Genomic DNA, 18,496 nt, shown 5'->3' with positions numbered 1-18,496 from the left:
GCACATGGTACCATCCTATAGTTGTGTATTTGTTGCCACAATCAATTTTTGAGCATTTTCATTACTCCAAAATAAAAACAACTATAAAAATTTTAAAAAATGAAAAAGAACACCCAAACCATACATACCACTTATTCTCCCTATTTTTATATATTTTTGTCATTATTTTATTATTCATCTGCCCATACATTGGGTCTAGAGGGAGTGCCAGTCACCAGGTTTTCACTATCACATGGTCACACAATAAAAGCTATATTCTAACACAGTCATCATCAAGAACCAAGTCTACTGGATTACCATTCAACAGATTTAGGTGTTTCCTTCTAGCTATTCTAATACACTAGAATCTAAAATGGAATATCTACATAATGTGTAAGAATAACCTCCAGATTCAACTCTGGACTGTATTTGAGATCTGTCAGCCACTGAAACTTTATTTTGTTTCATTTCTTTTTCCCATTTGGTCAGGATGGTTTTCTCAATTCCATGATGCCATGGCTAGGTTCATCCCTGGGAGTTATGTCCCTCATTGCTGGGGAGACTTACACCACTGGCAGTCATGTCCCATGTAGGGGGAAGGGTCTGTTTATTTACGGAGTAGAATGAAAGTCTTTGCCCATTTTTAATTGGGTGGTTTGTCTTTTTGTTGTTGAATTGTAGGAGTTCTTTTTATATTCTTGATAATTCTTGATATTAAACACTGATTAGTTACATGGTTTCCAAATTTTATTTTATTTTTTTTTTGCATTCTGTAGGATGTCTTTTCACTTTCTTGATAATGCCCTTTGATACACAAAAGCTTTAAATTTTGGTGAAGTCCAATTTACTCTTCTTGTGGTTGTTCTTGCTTTTGATGTCATTTCTAAGAAACTATTGCTAAGTCTAAGGTCTATGCTTTCTTCTAATAGGTTTCATGGTTTTAGCTCATATATTTCAATTCTAGATCCATTTTGATTTAAGTTTTTAATGTGGTGTAAGACAGAGTTTCATCTTCATTTGTTTCTCATGTTTTTCCAGCACCATATGTTGAAGAGATTATTCTTTCCCCATTCATGTACTTGGCCCCTTGTCAAAAATCAGTTGGCCATCAATGTATGGTTTGTCCCTGGTCTCTCAATTCTTTCCATTGTTCTCTATGTCTGTCCTCATGCCAGTCCTACCCTGTCTTGATTACTGTTGATTTGTGGTAAGTTTTGAAATTGGGAGGTGTGAGTCCTCTGGTATTGTTCTTCTTTTGCAATATTAATTTGGTTGTTTGGTCCACTTGTGATTCCATATGGATTTGAGGATCCACTTTTCCATTTCTATTTTTAAAATGTTGCTGAAACCTTGATGAGGATTGCATTGAATTGTAGATCACTTTGAGGAGTGTTGATATCATACCAATATTAATTCTTCCTGTCCATGAACACATGCTCTTCTTCAATTTCTCTCAGTAGCATTTTGTAGATTTTAGTGCATATGTCATTCATCCCATTGGTTAAATGTATTCCTAAGTATTTTGTTCTTTTGGATGCTATTTAAATAAAATTGTTTTCTTAATCACCTTAGCATCTCTTGGCTTTTTATGCTCCCATATAAATTTAATATCAAGTTCCACAAAAAAAAAAAAAAATTGATGGGACTTTCCTTAGAATAGCATTGACCCAGATACGTCAATTTGTAGAGAACTGACAACTTTCCCATTTTGTCTTCCCCTGTGAGACTATGACCCGTTTCTCCATTTCCTGAGTTCTGCCTTAATGTGTTTCAAGCAGGTTTTATAACTGTTGTGCTGCTTTGTATATATTATGTCCCCCAGAAAAAGCCATATTCTTTGATGCAATTTTGTGGGGGCAGATGTATTTAGTATTGATTAGATTGGAATCCTTTGATTGAGTATTTCCATGGAGATGTAACTCAATCAACTGTGAGTGAAATGTTGGATTGGATAAATTCCATGGAGGTGTTTCCCTGCCCATTCAGGGTGGGTGTTAATTGGATCACTGGAATTCACAGACAGAAGGACCTCAGAGCAACTGAGAGTGACATATTCTAGAGGAGCTGCAGCTTACAGAGACATTTTGAAGATGCCTGTTGAAAGCTGACATTTTGGAAAAAGCCATTATGAAACACAACCTGGGAGCAAAGAAAGAAGACACTAGCCATGTGCCTTCCCAGAGAGCAGAGGTGTTTCGGATGCCACTGGCCGTCCTTCAGTAAAGGTGCTGTGTTGTTGACGCCTTAGCTTGGACACTTTTTATGGACTTAAGACTGTAACTGTGTAGCCAAATAAACCCCCTTTTATAAAAGCCAATCTGTTTCTGGTGTTTTGCAAAATGGCAGCATTAGCAAACTGGAACAACTGTCTTTAGAAAGAGTTCTGCAACATTTTTAGATCTATTCCTGGGTACTTTAATTTTTACTGCTTTATGGTATAGCTTCCAAATTACAATCACTGATGGTTGCTAGAGTACAGAAATGCCACTGACTTTGTTATATGACTTTTTTATCCAGCCACCTTGGAAAATTCTTTTATTAATTCTATAAGTTTTTTTGTTTATTACATCCTTTATTTCATATTCTTTTCTCTCTTTGCTGGCTGGGACCTGTAATAAAATGCTGAATAGAAGTAATGATAGGGGGCATACACATCTTTTTCTGGATCTTAAAAGAAACATTTTCAAATTTTCTGTTTATTCCAGTTTTTTGTACATGTGTGTTAGTGTGTGTGTGTCTGTGTGTGGTTTGCTTTGGTATTATGGGAAATGCAGTTTATAGGCTAAATTGTTTCATCCTAATCCTAGTGTGCTGAGAGATTTTGGTGTCACCAGGAATGGATACTGAATTCCTTCACATACTTTTTTACATCTGTTGCCAATTAATTACATTAATTTATTTTCTAGAAGACCAATCAGGTTCCTAGGATAAGCCCAACTTGTCAAGATGTAGTAAATGTTTCTATACATCACTGGACTCCATTTGCTAATATTTTGTTTAGGATTTTCCCATTTAAGTTCCTGAATGAGATTTGCCAGTCATTTTCCCTTCCAGAATTGTTCTTGTCTAATTTGGGGACCAAGCTTATGCCAGTGTCATCAAACCAGTTGGGGAGTGCTCTATCTTTTTTTCTCCTGAAAGCATAGGTAAGGTTTGTATTTGTTCCTTCCATGATGGGCCAACTCTGATCAGAAAGCCACCTGGGCCTCATGATTTCCTTACGGAAAAGATGTTTAACTTCTGGTTCAGTTTCTTTCAGGTAACTGATTCATTTGAGTCATTTGTCCTAACTCTGGGTCCATTTAAAAACTCCCTCTCCAGCTATTCAAGCACCCCCAATCCTATATGTCCAGCCTCTCCTGCTGTACTTCACAGACTTCAAATATATGGATTTCCAGTTGGACAAAGCTGTTCAGGTTCTCTCCATGTGCCCTTCATTCGGTTGACAGACAGATTGATGAACCTTCCTGCACCATCATCACCTGCTGACATGGGCTCTCTACCTGCTGTCTTGGTACCACAGCCATGGCCATGGCTCCCTACTGGGTGGAATCTCAGCCTGTTCACTTCTGGGTCCCAGCCAGGCCCTGTCCTGGGTCAGGCATGTGGCAGGAGTTCTGAGGGTACAAGGTAGGGTCTTGATGGCATTGGGCTGTGCACCATGCAGAGGGGAAGTGTGGACTTCCAGGAGAGTGACCATCAGCACTCACCCGACCTGGGGGCACAGGGAGTCTTCTCTCAGGTTTTAGCTCAGGTGGGCTCCAGTGGTCCTGGACCAGATCTCTGCATCACAGTACCTCTGCCAGCCCTGGAAACTTTGAAACTTGGGGCACTTGCTTCCCCCTTCTTTCTCAGGTGTCAGTGATTTCAAGAGAAGCAAATTAAGTAGGAGGCCCACATGTTGTTATGAAATGTCTGGGGTCCAGCCAAGTGCCACAGGCCTTGTAGACATCTATTGAACATCTACTGTTTGCAAGTGCCACATGGTGTCTTTGGGGAGGAGGCTCCCTGCATGGGTGGATGGGGGCCTAGAAAGGCACTGCCACTTGCCCACTCCCTCCCTTCTCCCATGACTCTGGGGTATTGGGGGTACTCGAGGCTGCAGTTTCTATCCTCTGATTTGCAGAGCAAGCAGACCCAGCCAGAGAGGTGGCCCTGAGCAAGGCTGGGCATTTCCAGAGGGGAGGGTGAGAGGTGGCTCCCTCTGGGACCCAGCAGCCTCTCCGCAGACATGAAAAGCTCTTCTTTAAAACCAGCCTCACCCATGTTATAAATACATTTATTAAATTATATGTTGTTGTAGATGGTGCTGTGTATTTTTTTTTTTTTTTGGCACTGCTAATTCCTTTATTTTCTGCATATTTGTACTTTAACAACACCAGAACTATAAAGAGCACAGTTCCAACTTCTGTATGTTTTAGTTTGGGGAGATCACAGTCTACAGACTCATTTACTTATGTTAGACAAGATTAACCTCATTCAAAACTTACTGCAGTTTATAAGTTGACATAAATACAGAAGTGGATGCAATTAAATAAAAACTTCAAGATATTATTTTTAAAGTCTTAAGTTTTTAGATTATACCTGTGCTGGTTTGTATATAGTATATCCCCCAGAAAAAGCCATATTCTTTAATGCAATCTTGTGGGGACAGACATATTTGTGTTGATTAGGTTGGAAACTTCTGATTGAGTGTTTCAATGGAGATGTGACCCACCCAACTGTGAGTGACACCTTTCATTAGGAGGTGACCTCTTGACTGAATGTTTCCATGGAAATGTGGCCCCACCCATTCAGCATGGGCCTTGGTTAGTTTACTACAGCCCTAAATAAGAGCTCAGACAGAAGCTTGCTGCTGCAACTTACAGAGACATTTTGAAGACAGCCATTGAAAACAGAGTTTTGCTGATGCTTTGGAGGTACTAGCCCAGAATTTGACCCAAGAAGCTGACAAGAGACATTTTGGAGAATGCCATTTTGAACCTGCGAGCAAGCAGACACCAGCCATGTGCCTTCCCAGCTAACAGATGTTTTCCGGATACCGATGGCCTTTCTCCGGTGAAGGTCCCCTATTGTTGATACCTTACTTTGGACACTGTACAGCCTTAAGACTGTAAGTTTGTAACCAAGTAAACCCCCTTTATAAAAGCCAATCTGTTATTTTGCATTCTGGCAGCATAGCAAACCAGAATACCTTTCTCTGCAGGCTATTACCTACCCTGTGATAACCATTGAATAACTATGTCAACTATAAAACTTTTTTTACTCATTAAGAAAAAGTAGGTAGTTCTGAAAGCAGTGACATGAACAGACATCTGCATGCCAATGTTCATAACAGCATTATTCACAATTACCAAGAGATGGAAACAACACAAATGTCCTTCAACAGATGAATGGATAAATAAAATGTGGTATATACACACAATGGAATACTACGTGGCATGAAGAAGGAATGATGTCATGAAACATATGACAACATAGATGAACCTTGAAGACATAATGGTGAGCGAAATAAGCCAGGCACAAAAAGAGAAATATTATATGCTACCACTAATGTGAACATTGAAAAATGTAGACCAATGGTTTATAATGTAGAATGTAGGGGAACTAGTCAGAGAGAACAATTAAGGAAGGGGGAAAGATAATCCAATAAGAACAGATAAGCTATCATGGGTAAACTTAATGTTCTGGGAATGCCCAGGAATGACTATGGTCTGTTAATTTCTGATGGGTATAGTAGGAACAAGTTCACAGAAATGTTGCTATCTTAGGTTACTTTCTTGGGGTAGAGTAGGAACATGTTGGAAGTAAAGTAGATTCTTAGGTTAGTTGTCTTTTTCTTACTCCCTTGTTATGGTCTGTTTGAAATGTTTTTTTATTGAATGTGTTTTTAAATTTTTTTATTTTTTTATTTTTTATATAGTTGATTTAAAAAAAAAAAAGGAGTTAATTAAAAAAAAAGGGAAAAAAATATGCAGAGCCCCCTTAAGGAGCTGGTGGAGAATGCAGGGGTATTGGGCTTCCCTACCTGGATGGTTGCTAATGTGCTCACAGACATAGGGGACTGGTGGTTTGATGGGTTGAGCCCTCTACCACAGGACTTGCCCTTGGGAAGACTGTTGCTGCAAAGGAGAGGCTAGGCCTCCCTATAATTGTGCCTAAGAGCCTCCTCCCAAATGCCTCTTTGTTCCTCAGATGTGGCCCTATCTTTCTAGCTAAGCCAACTTGGCAGATGAAATCACTGCCCTCCCCCTTACATGGGATCAGATACCCAAGGGAGTGAATCGTTCTGGCACTGTGGAGTAAGACTCCCGGGCAGGAATGTAGACCCAGCATCATGGGATGGAGAACATCTTCTTGACCAAAAAGGGGAAGTGAAAGGAAATGAGATAAACTTCAGTGGCAGAGAAATTCCAAAAGGAGCCAAGAGGTGACTCTAGTGGGCACTCTTACACAATACAGACAACACTTTTTAGGTTCTAATGAATTGGGGTAGCTGGCGGTAGATATCTGAAACTATCAAACTACAACCCAGAACCCATGACTCTTGAAGACAATTGTATAAAAATGTAGCTTATGAGGGGTGACAATGTGATTGAGCAGGCCATATTGACCACACTCCCCTTTGTCTAGTTTATGGATGGATCAGTAGAAAAATGGGGGAAGGAAAAAAACAAACAAACAAAGGCACCCAGTGTTCTTTTCTACTTTAATTGCTCTTTTTCTCTTTGATTATTATTCTTGTTATTTTTGTGTGTGTGGTAATACAGGTGCCATGGATTGATTTTGCTGATGAATGAACAACTATGTAATGTTACTGTGAACAATCAAATGTACGGTTTGTTTTGTGTGACTGCATGGTATGTGCATATATCTCAATAAAATGAATTTTAAAAAAAAGAAAAGAAAATGTAAGTGAAAATTACAATTTCTTACCAAAATGTTTAGGGCTCTCCAAATTTCAAATATTTGCTTCCCATCCCACTTTTTCAGACGTTTCAAATAAACTGAAAAAAGAAACCCCACATCTCAACTGCAATACTCAAAAGCCATCACTTAACATTTAAAATTTAAACTATGCCCCCAGTAATCTGAAGACACAAAAAAATGGCTGCCTGCCAATCTGTTTGTCACAAGTCAGGAATACTAAATTTAAGAATTAACATGAGGGTTTCATGTTTCCTTCAGTTTAGGCATTTATACCTTTGTGCTTGTCTTCTTTCAGGATGCTACTAAGCATTGCTATTTGTATCATCCATGTTTATGTACCTTTAAATATCATCAATTAACACTTAAGATTTAAATTTATGGTGGAGCTTTGGGAAGTTTACAAGCAACCAATGTTCTTAGATGTGCTTGTCAGCCTCATTTCTAGAGATACTTCCAATAAAGTGAAAAAGAGAACTTTATACTTTAGTTGAATATTGAATTAAAAAACTTCTCTGTACCATCAGGAGACTGCAACCTTTTTTATCTGCTTTAAGTAAAATGTTTGTCAATACTTTTACTTTAAATAATTTTTTATAGCCTTATGCTGGTGATAAATCTTTGGTACAAGCTCAATTATACAATATGGCCAAAGCATGAAGGACCCATACTGTCCAATTATAACATGATATCCTGCTCAATTTTAGTTTTCAGACACCGTTATAATCAAAACCCACCCCACCTTTTCCTGTATACTGCCTTTGCAGGTTACATTTCTAAAATTCTCTAAGTTTAATTCATAGAGGATGTCTAAAATTACCCCTTAAGGCTACTGTTGCAGTTTGCTAATGCTGCCCTTTTGCAAAACACCAGAAATGGATTGGCTTTTACAAAGGGGGTTTATTTGGTTACACAGTAACACTATTTAGGCCACAAAGTGTCCATCAACAAAGGACACCTTCACTGAAGGAAGGCCAATGGCATCCGGAAAACCTCTGTTAGCTGGGAAGACACGTGGCTGGTGTCTGCTTGCTTCCAACTTGGAATTCAAAATGGCGTCCTCCAAAATGTCTGCATCAGCTTCCAATGGCCATCTTCAAAATGTCTGTATCAGCTTCAGCTAGCTATAAGTTCCTTCTGTCTGAGTTTCTATAGTGCTCCAGTAAACTAAACAAGGCCCACGCTGAATGGGTGTGCCATGCTCCCATGGAAATTATCCAATCAGAGTTATCACCTACAGTTGGGTGTGTCATATCTCCATGGACACTGAACTAATAGGTTCCAACCCCTCACTAATACATCTGCCCCCAGAAGAATGCATTAAGGAATATGGCTTTTTCTGGGGGACATAAATATACAAACCAGCACAGCTACATAAGAACCAGATGCTGTTTCCCAATTCTCTATCAAGCACTGGCATTTGGTTCAAAGTGTTAGCATAGTGGTTTCAACAGCCTACTTACAGTTAAGTAACTATATTGCCGGGATCTGTTTATCTGCGCACTTCAAGAAAAATACATTTACAATCATTGTCATCTGTAGATTCTTTCTCTTTATCCTAATTCCCCTTTGTCATTCCTCAAGTCTACACATCATTCATTTCCTTAAAGGAAATAGTATATTATTGAACCACCAGGCATCTGACTTACTACTTGCATGAGTTCATTTTACAATTGAACAGAATTAAATTATCTTTTTTATAAAACATCTTTTCATCTAATTAGTGGACCTGTGGATCACTCACCTGAAACAAATGACTTATAAACTTAATCAGTTGCTGTAATGTGAAAACATAAATGTATATTTCTCCAAGTAGGTAAAAGGTGCACATTATTAACTGCCTTATTAACAAGCAAGATATTCTAGTAATTTTAAAACTGCTAGTCTCAGACATTTGAAAGAAAGTAAATATGTGTAACCCAGTTTTGTAAAAAGTCACTAAAATATATACAAATATTTCATCTATGTGTGGCATACACCATTATTGCTTCATTTTCTAGAGTCTATTAAGTTTTTAAAAATGAGGGAAAATACAGCAAAGTTGCTAACTTTGCTGTGAAAAGATCTGTATCTTTGATGAGTTGCACTTTCATAATTTTATGCAGTGTAAGTTAGCTATATTATGGGTAACAGGTTTTGTCCCTACTCATGCATGGTGTATGTTTCACAACTTAATAGCTAACATTCCAAAGAACTTCTTACATTACCAGTTAAACATATACTGATGTGTAACTGGAACATATTAAAATATTACTCATTATTTGCTACTGTGAGCTCAGTTTACTACACTTACCTTCCATATGAAAGGTCACAGTTGAACCTACTAAGCTAAAATTAGAACTCCTAAGAGAGGGGAAAGGGTCTTAAATATAAAAGACAAAATGGTTTGGTTGAGCAATACTTTTAAGTTTACTAGATGAAACAGACTTGCAACATACTCTGCATGAATGCAAAATAAGCCATCTACAGCAAGTGATAAGGAAAGTGGGCCAAGGGGAAAAAGCATACATTGGAAAAAACTATTCCCTTGATATTAAAAAAAAAAAAATCAAACTGTTATTATAAAGCACTTTAACAAAGCGCTGAATAACTCCCATTCCATTTGCTAGAAGTCAACAAGAACATCTGCCGCTTTGTGTTCATGTCACATCAGAGCATCCTAATGCAACGCCGCCCCATCGCCTGGCTCCCCTCCCAGCATGTCGGGCGCTCCCTGCGGTCCTCCACGCCCCACGACCCGAGCTATTCCTGCCACTGGCCCTACTGGCATGAGACCAGCACCTGCCCCTTGGCCATAGAGCCAACTGGGAACCATCGTACCAGGACGCCGAACTATTGGGGCGTGAGAGAATCACGCCTGGAAGACCCACTGCGTCTTCCCGCCACACCCAGTGACTGGCCAGTGGGCATCGGATCCCCACGAGTACTGGGAGAATCCCCGCGCCTCTGATCCTGTGCGCGCTCACCAGACACAGCAGGATGGGCCAGAAACGGAGGCAAGCGGGTCGGGGGCTTGGGGACACCCTGTGCGGGGTCATCCTCCAGCGGCCTCCTAGATGCCCTTGCAGCGGGCAACTGGCACCGCTCTTGGCCGGGCAGATGGCGCGGGGTCAGCGAGGAGAGGCGGGGATCCAGAATTCGGGTGAGACTTCAGAGCAGCGAAGCCACATCGCAGGCGCAGGCCCAGCGGCTGCTGGCGGGAACCCTCCGGACAGCGGGCGGGGCCTCCGACGCCAATCGCGCCTCTGGGGCGCTGTGCCTGCAGACCTGTGAAAGGCCCCCACAGCAAAGGAACTGCCGCCCCCTTTCCCGAGGCGGATGAGCATCCCGTGTGGCTCCACCGCCCCAGCCCCGCTCTAGCCCTCGCCCGCCCTCCCCGCACCGGCTCCCCACCTCCGGGCGCCAACCCGCACCACCCCCTCTAGGCTCTGCAGCCACTGAGGTTTTGGATCCAGGCTCGTGAACTCGCGAAAAAAATGGGAGCACCAGGGCTAGGGAAATTGTTCACCGCATTTCCAGGCTTGGCGAAATGGTCCAGGACCCTAGAGTCACAGTCGCTTGCAGCTCCCTCAACTAGGCTGTCACTTGGGGTTTGGTGGGGAGTGTGCGGAGAGTGCGCCTTAGGGATCACCACTGCCAACCTCCGGGCCTACTGACACCTTCATCCCTTGGATCACTCCAAGTCCACCTAGTCGCCTAGCAGGCGCGTGGGAAACACTGATTCAGCCCACAACGCTCTCGCAGACAGGAGATCAGCGCCCATGGTAGACGTTCACCCAGTATGGTCTCTCCCAGTCCAAAGCAATGAAGTCTAGGGATGTGGACAGATATGGGGCCGGCCCAAGGCTTCCGAGGGCGGTCTCTGATCCGGTGTCCTGCCAGTGCGCAAGGAAAGGGCGCTGTAGCTGGGAGAGGCCCTGGCAAGAGGGGAGCCGGTGACAGGGCTGGAGGCTTTTGGGGAAGGCACTGCACTACCAAGCAGATTCACCGAAGGTGTTGATTTACATTTACTCCATGTATTTTTGGAGAGCAGAATATTTTCATTGAAGTCCTTCCTTATTTTCAGGAAAGGATATGTTATCTCACAAATTGGGAAAACTGGTCAACTGGGCAGATGAAATACTCAGGAAAAAACTCACAGCTGCCAAAAAAGAAGCCAGGGGAAAATTTCTCTTCTATTTCCATCCTATTACATGGCGCAGCAAGAGTTTGTTTAATTTACTTATGTTTATTATAAACTTTTATTTGTTATCAAAATCTGAACAAGCAGACCCACTTGGCTGAACACAGTCTTACCAAGCAGTGGTCTGAATAACATGAACTCTCCAATACATAACCAAGCTAAATACTGGCCATTTCAAACACAGTGCAACACAGAATATCAATACAAGGTAGATTCAAGAGGCTGGCAAAAGGGAGTCAAAGTACGAAATGCTATTTACTTCTCTGAAACCAGGAAACATGGACTTCCCTTTTTCACTTCCCTTTGATTAGATTTTTAGTGCAAGATTTTCCGGGAAAAAAAAGGCGGAAGGCGACAAAGGCCACTGCTGGCGAGGGCGGGGGCGGCCCTGGAGTGCACGGTGTCAGCGGAGTAGCAAACGGCTAGCGGCCCATGGCGGAGATGGAGTCTAGTGGGTACGGGTCTTGCCCTTGTCCTTGGAGATCGCACAGTCCCTGACCCCTGCCAGGGTACGGTTTCTTCGGGGACCGACGGACATGAAGAGCCCGAAAGCAGCCGTCTTCCTGCCTCTGGCGCGGGTGCAGGAGTTGGGTGAGGGCGAGGGTCTGCGGTAGGGGGGCGCCTGGCGTCCGGTGTGAGAGCCCTGGTCGGATGCGCGACCGAAACAGGGAGGGAAGGAGGCAAGGGGACACGACGTGCCCAACAACAGCTGCCGGCACCCGGTATTCCCGGGCGGTCTCCCATCCCGGTGTGAACCGGGCCCGACCCCGCTTAGCTTCCGAAGGCAGACGCGAGCCGGCACCTTCAGGCTGGGAGAGCCGTGGCGGGGGCGGGGCTGCGCCAGGGGCCTCAAGAGGAAGTTCTGCCTCCGGCAGGGCAGCCTCAGAGGGCCAGCGGCTGGGTTGTACCGCCCGGCACAACACCGTTCCCACCCTGGTGCCTGCCCCTGACCGGAACATGTTTGCACATCCCGCTGAGCGGAATCGCCAGGGCGCGGTGCCATCCCGGCAACTCTGGCATCAAGCAGCCACCCTCCCGTCCAGCCCCTCCCCTGAAGCCCGCGCGGGTCCCCGATCCCCGCCAGGATCCCGCCCACACACTGCAGGGCACTGAGCGCGCCAGGGCAGGCAAGGGTGACGAGCAAGCCGGCGGAGGGCTTGGCAGCCCGAGACACAGGCGCGTCTCCTCGCTAGAGACGATCCATTGCTTCTCCCCCCCGCCCAGCCTGTCCCGCCGTCTCCGCGGTGCTCCGCGCCACCTGCTACCGGTGCTGCACCTGCCACTGGCCGTGCTGGCAAGAGACCTGCACCTTCCCCTTGGGGAGCCATCGTGCCCGGATGGTGACCACTTGGGGCGCGAAAGATCCGGTCCCCCCGAGGTTTCAGCCAAGTGCTGCGCCTGTGATCCTGTCCGCACACACGGGGGACATCAGGCTGGGCCCTAAACGGAGGCCACCGTGTCGGAGGCTTGGGGGCACCCGTTGCGCAGGCATCCTCTGGTGGCCTCCTAGATGTCCTCGGAGCGGGCAACTGGCAGCGGTCTTGGACCGGCAGAGGACGTGGGCTCTGCGAGGAGACGTGGGGATCCTGAATCCGGGTGAGGTTTCCCAGCCACGGACAGAAGCTGCGTCAGCGGAGTCGCTGGACCCGCAGCTGCTGGGAGTAACCCTGCGGGAGAGTTGGCGGAGCCTCCGCCGCCAGTCCCGCCCCCGGGGCGCGGGTGTGCCTGCAGACTCGTGAAAGGCCCCGGCAGCAGAGGAGCCTCCGCCCGGTTTCTTGAGGCAGGATGAGCGTCCGGTGTGGCTCCACCGCCCCAGCCCCCCTCTAGCCCTCGCCCGCCCTCTCCACCCCGGCTCCCCACCTCCAGGCGCCAACCCGCACCACCCCCTCTAGGCTCTGCAGCCACAGTGGTTTTGGACCCAGGCTCTCTTGAGCTCACGAAATAAATTGGAGCACTAGGGCCTGGGGAAGTGTATCCCGAGCCATTAAGATGTAAATTCTACCCAAACCCATCTAGAGATCCAACACCATTCCAATCAACATTCCAGCAACCTAATTTGTAGACTTGGAAAAGGTAGTTATAAAATTTATTTGGAAGGGAAAGGGCCTCAAATTGTCAAGAAGATTCTAAAAATGAGCAAAGTGGGAGTACTTACACTTCCTGACATTAAAGAATACTTGGAAGCCAAAGTAGTCAAAACAGCATGGAACTGGTACAAAGATAGTCATATTGCTCCATGGAATCAAATCAAGAGTTTGGAAATAAACCCCCAGATTTATGATTGACTGATTTTGACAAGGTCCCAATATTCACTGATCTTGGACAGAACATTCTCTTTAACAAATGGGGCTGGGAGAATTTGATATCCATATTAAAACAACGAAAGAGGACCCCTACCTCACACTGTATAGAAAATTAACTCAAAGTGGCTCAAAGGCCTAAATATAAGTGTCAGTATGATAAAACTCCTAGAAGATGATATAGGGAAACATCTTCAAGACCTTGTATTAAGAAGGTAGCTTCTTAGACCTTACACCCAATGCACAATGAAAGAAAAAATAGATACCTGGGAACTCCTCAAAATTAGAAGCTTCTGTGCCTCAAAGGACTTTGTCAAGAAAGTGAAGAGGCAGCCACTTCAATGGAAGAAAATATTTGGAAAACATATATCTGATAAGAGACTGATATCCAGCATATATAAAGAAATCCTACAACTCAATGACAATATTATAAACAGCCCGATTATAAAATGAGCAAAAGCTTTGAAAAGATATTTGTCCCAATAGGAAATACAAATGGCTAAAAAAAAAAAAAAAAAAAAATGAAAAAATGTGCATCTTCAGTAGTTATTATGGAAATGCAAATCAAAACCACAATGGGATATCATCTCACACCAGTAAGAATGGCTGCCATTAAAGGAACAGGAAACTACAAATTCTGGAGAGGTTGTGGATAAATTAAAACTCTTGTTCATTGCTGGTGGGAATGTATAATGGTATAGCCACTGTGGAAGACAGTTTGGTGATTCCTCAGAAAAATAGATATCGTGTTAACCTATGGTCTGGCAATTTAAGATCTGGTATATATATTCTGGTATATATCCACAATAAGCAGAAACAATGACACAAACAGACATTTGCCCACCAAATTTCACAGGGTTATTGTTCACAATTGCCAAGAGATGGAAACAACCCAAGTGTGCTTCAACAGATGAGTGGATACACAAAATGTGGTATGGTGTATCCCAAACAGAAGAGATCCCAATAGATGTACTCCAAGACACTTACCGAGCAGTTGTCCAATGTCAAAGACAAAGACAGAATCCTGAAAGCAGCAAGAGGAAAGTGGTCCATCAGACACAAGGGAAGCTCGATAAAACTATGTACAGGTTTCTCCACAGAAACTATGGAGGTGAGAAGGCAGTAGGATGATATATTTAAGATACTGAAAGAGAAAAACTGCCAACCAAGAGTTGTATATCCAGCAAAACTGCCCTTCAAAAATGAGGGTGAGGTTAAAATATTTTCAGACAAACAGACACTAAGAGTGATTTTGAATAAGAGACTGGTGCTACAAGAAATACTAAATGGAGTGCTACAGGCTGATAGGAAATGACAGGAGACAGAGGTTTGTAGGAGAGTAGAAATGAAGACTATCAGGAAGGGTAAAAGGAGAGAGAGAGAGAAAAATAAGATATGACATAAAATCCAAAAGAAAATGGTAGAAGAAATTACTGCCATTAGAGTAATAACACTAAATGTTAATGGAATAAACTCCCCAATAAAAAGACACTGACTAGAATAGTGGATTAAAAAACAGGACCCATCTATATGTTTCTACAAGAAACTCAATTTAGACACAAAGCAAAAAATAGACTGAAAGTGAAAGGTGGGGAAAAGTTTTACCAGGCAAACAACAGTGAGAAAAAAATGGGAGTAGCTATATTAATATCAGAAAAATTAGACTTCAAAAATAAAACAATTAGCAGAGACAAAGGACACGGTGTATTAATAAAAGGGACAATACATCCAGAAAACATAACAATAATAAACATTCATGCACCAAGTCAAAATGCCCCAAAATGCATAGGCAAACACTGGCACCACTAACGGGAGAAATAGACACCTCTACAATAATAGCAGGAAGCTTCAATACACTGCTCTCATCAATGGATAGAATAGCTAGACAGAGGATCAGCAAGGAAACAGAGATGTTCAACTGCACGAAAAATGAATTAGACTTGACAGACATTTATAGAACACTATGCCTCACAACAGCTCATGAAATATTATCTAGGTTCACATGTTGGGTCACAAAATAAGTCTCAACAAATTTAAAAATATTGATATTATACAAAACACTTTCTCAGATCATAATGGAATGAAGTTGGAAATAAATAACAGGCAGAAGGTTATAAAATTCACAATATATGGAGACTAAACAGCACACTCTTTCAAAACCAGGGGGTAAAGGAAGAAATTACAAGAGAAATTGGTAAATACCTTGGAGCAAATGGCAATGAAAACAGAACATATCAAAACTTATGGGATGCAGCAAAGGTGGTGCTGAAAGGGAAATTTATTGCCCTTAAATGACTATATTTAAAGAGGAGAGAGAGCAAAACTTGAGGAATTAACTGTTCACCTGATGGAACTAGAGAAAAAAACAGCAGACTAACCCCAGAGCAAACAGAAGGAAAGAAATAACAAAGATTAGAGCATAAATAAATTGAGAAGAAGAAAACAATAGAGAGAATCAACAAAACCAGAAGTTGGTTCTTTGAGAAAATTAATAAAATTGATGACATGGGCTAATGTCATGCCCCTTGAGGGCTTTGCCAGCCCAGAGGCCAAAGAAGACACCAGGCATTTTCTAACACATGAATTTTATTCAAGGCTTACCAACAGGGTGAGAAATCACAAAGAGATCATGATGGCCCTCTTAGGCCAGGTGGGCATCACTTTCACAGGGAAGTTGACCACACAATTAAGCTGGCTGGTCAAGGTGTTATAAAGGTTTAAGACAAAGACATTCCTAAAGGTGGGAGAGCACAGCTGTGGGAACAGGGTCCTGTGACATGGGGATGATGCAGAAAGGAGAGAAGCATTATAGGATGGTACTTAATAGATAACCAAAAGAGTGATAACACTTTGGAACCAGGAAGCAGGGAGACTAGATTAGTATTTAACAGTGGGAGTTCTTGGGTACAAGAGTTTCTCACCTCCTGCATACTTCCCATTCCATGATTTAAAGTTATATTTTAAGTTTAATTTGCCCTTTTATATATAACATGAAATTTGTCATTTTATTCATTTTAAATGTACAACCCAGTGCCATAATTACATTCATGATGCTGTACAGCCATCACCACTGTCTGTTTTATCACCCTGATAGAAACTCTGTACTTATTAAGCAATAACTCCCCATTGCCCCTGGTAACCCATTGCCTCCAGCCTCTGGTAACCTGTAATCTACTTTTGGTCTGCATTAATTTGCCTGCTCTGGATATTTAGCATAAGTGGAATCATACAATAAAAAAACTAATTTAGATATTCTAGTTTTTTTCCCCTTCCATACACATTTTAGAGTCAGCTTATCTCTATCTAGGAAGATCCTTCTGAGGTTTGGAATGGTACTGTGTTAAATCAGTGGACCATATCTTCACTCTTTGAAATTTTCTATCCATGAGCACAATATGCCCTTTCATTAATTTACATCTCCTTTAGTTTCTTTCATCAGCACTTTAATATTTTCAACATATAAAATCAAGTTTTTTTTAGATTTATAACCAAATATTTCAGTTTTGGAGCTGTTGTAAATGCTACTTGTTTTAAATTTTTTTTTTCCAATTTTCCAATGCTAGTATATAGAATGTACAATGCATGTACATTAACCATACACCCTGCAGCCATGCTCAACTCATTAACTGCAGGACTTGTTCTGCAGATTCCTTGGGAATTTCTACATTGACAGCTGTGTTGTCTGTGAGTAGGAGTAGACAATTTTACATTTCTTTCCAATATGTTTGCCTCTTATTTGCCTTGTTGCCTTGGCTAGGTTTTCAGTGCAATATTGAATGAGTAGGCCCTTTCTAAGGGTTTTCAATGCATGTCTTTGCCTGGCAAGATTTCTGAAACCTTGTGTGTCAGAGAACATTTTTATAACATTCTCAGATTTAAATGACAATTTGACTAAATATAAAATTCTGGAGTCAATGATCTTTTACTTCAATACTTAACACTTTTGTCTCCATTTTCTGCTTGCATCCCAGGTTTCTATTGAGATGTCTGATGTCTTTGTGAGTGATCTTCTCTTTCACTTTAGAAACTTCTAAAATATTTTCACTTACTGATGTTCTTTGAATTTTACTATGTGATTCTAGAATATTCCAGATGGGTCACAGAAAACATGGAACTTCCCAGGATCAGGTCTCAGGGTCCAAATGGGAGTGGGTCAGAAGTGATGGCCTGCAAACTTTGAACCCCAGACCCAATACTGAAGAAAAAGCAGACCCAAGACAGAGTTGAATACAGCAAGCATGCTGGCAGGATCAGGAGTCCACACCGACTCTCAGTGTTTCTGCTGCCCTGCCCATGTTCCCTCACCCAAGGGATTTCTCATCCTGGAAGAAGACAGCACAGGATACTCTGAAGTTTGCAAGGCCATGTGGAATGGCCTTCTGACAAATCTCAAGCACCAATACCCAGCTCTGAAATAATATATTAAAATATTAATTTAAAAATAGTTAACGCTAATATGTTGTTTACCATCAGAGACCATTCTGAGCACTTTCTATACATTAACATATTTCTCTTCACACAAACCTATGAAGCAGTTACTATTTTCACACCCATTTTACAGATGGGAAAACTGAGAACAGATGTTAATCAAATTCCCCAGCAGTAATTTGCAATGCTGAGCTCTGAACCCAGGTAATTTGGCCCCAGAGTCTGCACCCTTCCACACTGTGCTGCCCTGTACCTCCAAGCAGAAACCCATCAGTATCTTTTCTCCACACTGAGCGTGGCTGTGCAGCAGGTCACGAAGCCCCGGATGCTGCCGAGTCCTCTTGATGCAGACCACCAGCCTGAGCTCACTCACCTGCGACTGTGCAATGGACACCTGGTCTGACACAACCTGTACAGGGCTGTACAGGTGCTACAAGCCAGACCAAGATGACACAGCCCACCCCCTGCAGGGATTTCAGCCCAGTATTCTGGTTTTTTAAAAACCTTTTTTTATCGTGGTAAAATATACATAACATAAAAATCATCATTTTAGCCATTTTCCCCAAAATATCATTTTAATGATCCATTGTGTTTTTTTCTTTTTTAATGCAACTTTACTGAGATATATTCATACACCATGCAATCCATCCAAAGTATACAATAATCTTAACCATTTTTA

The sequence above is a fragment of the Choloepus didactylus genome, chromosome 3, assembly GCF_015220235.1.
Source record: "Choloepus didactylus isolate mChoDid1 chromosome 3, mChoDid1.pri, whole genome shotgun sequence".
NCBI classification, from domain to species: domain Eukaryota; kingdom Metazoa; phylum Chordata; class Mammalia; order Pilosa; family Megalonychidae; genus Choloepus; species Choloepus didactylus.
Note: the sequence above shows the minus strand (reverse complement) of the source record.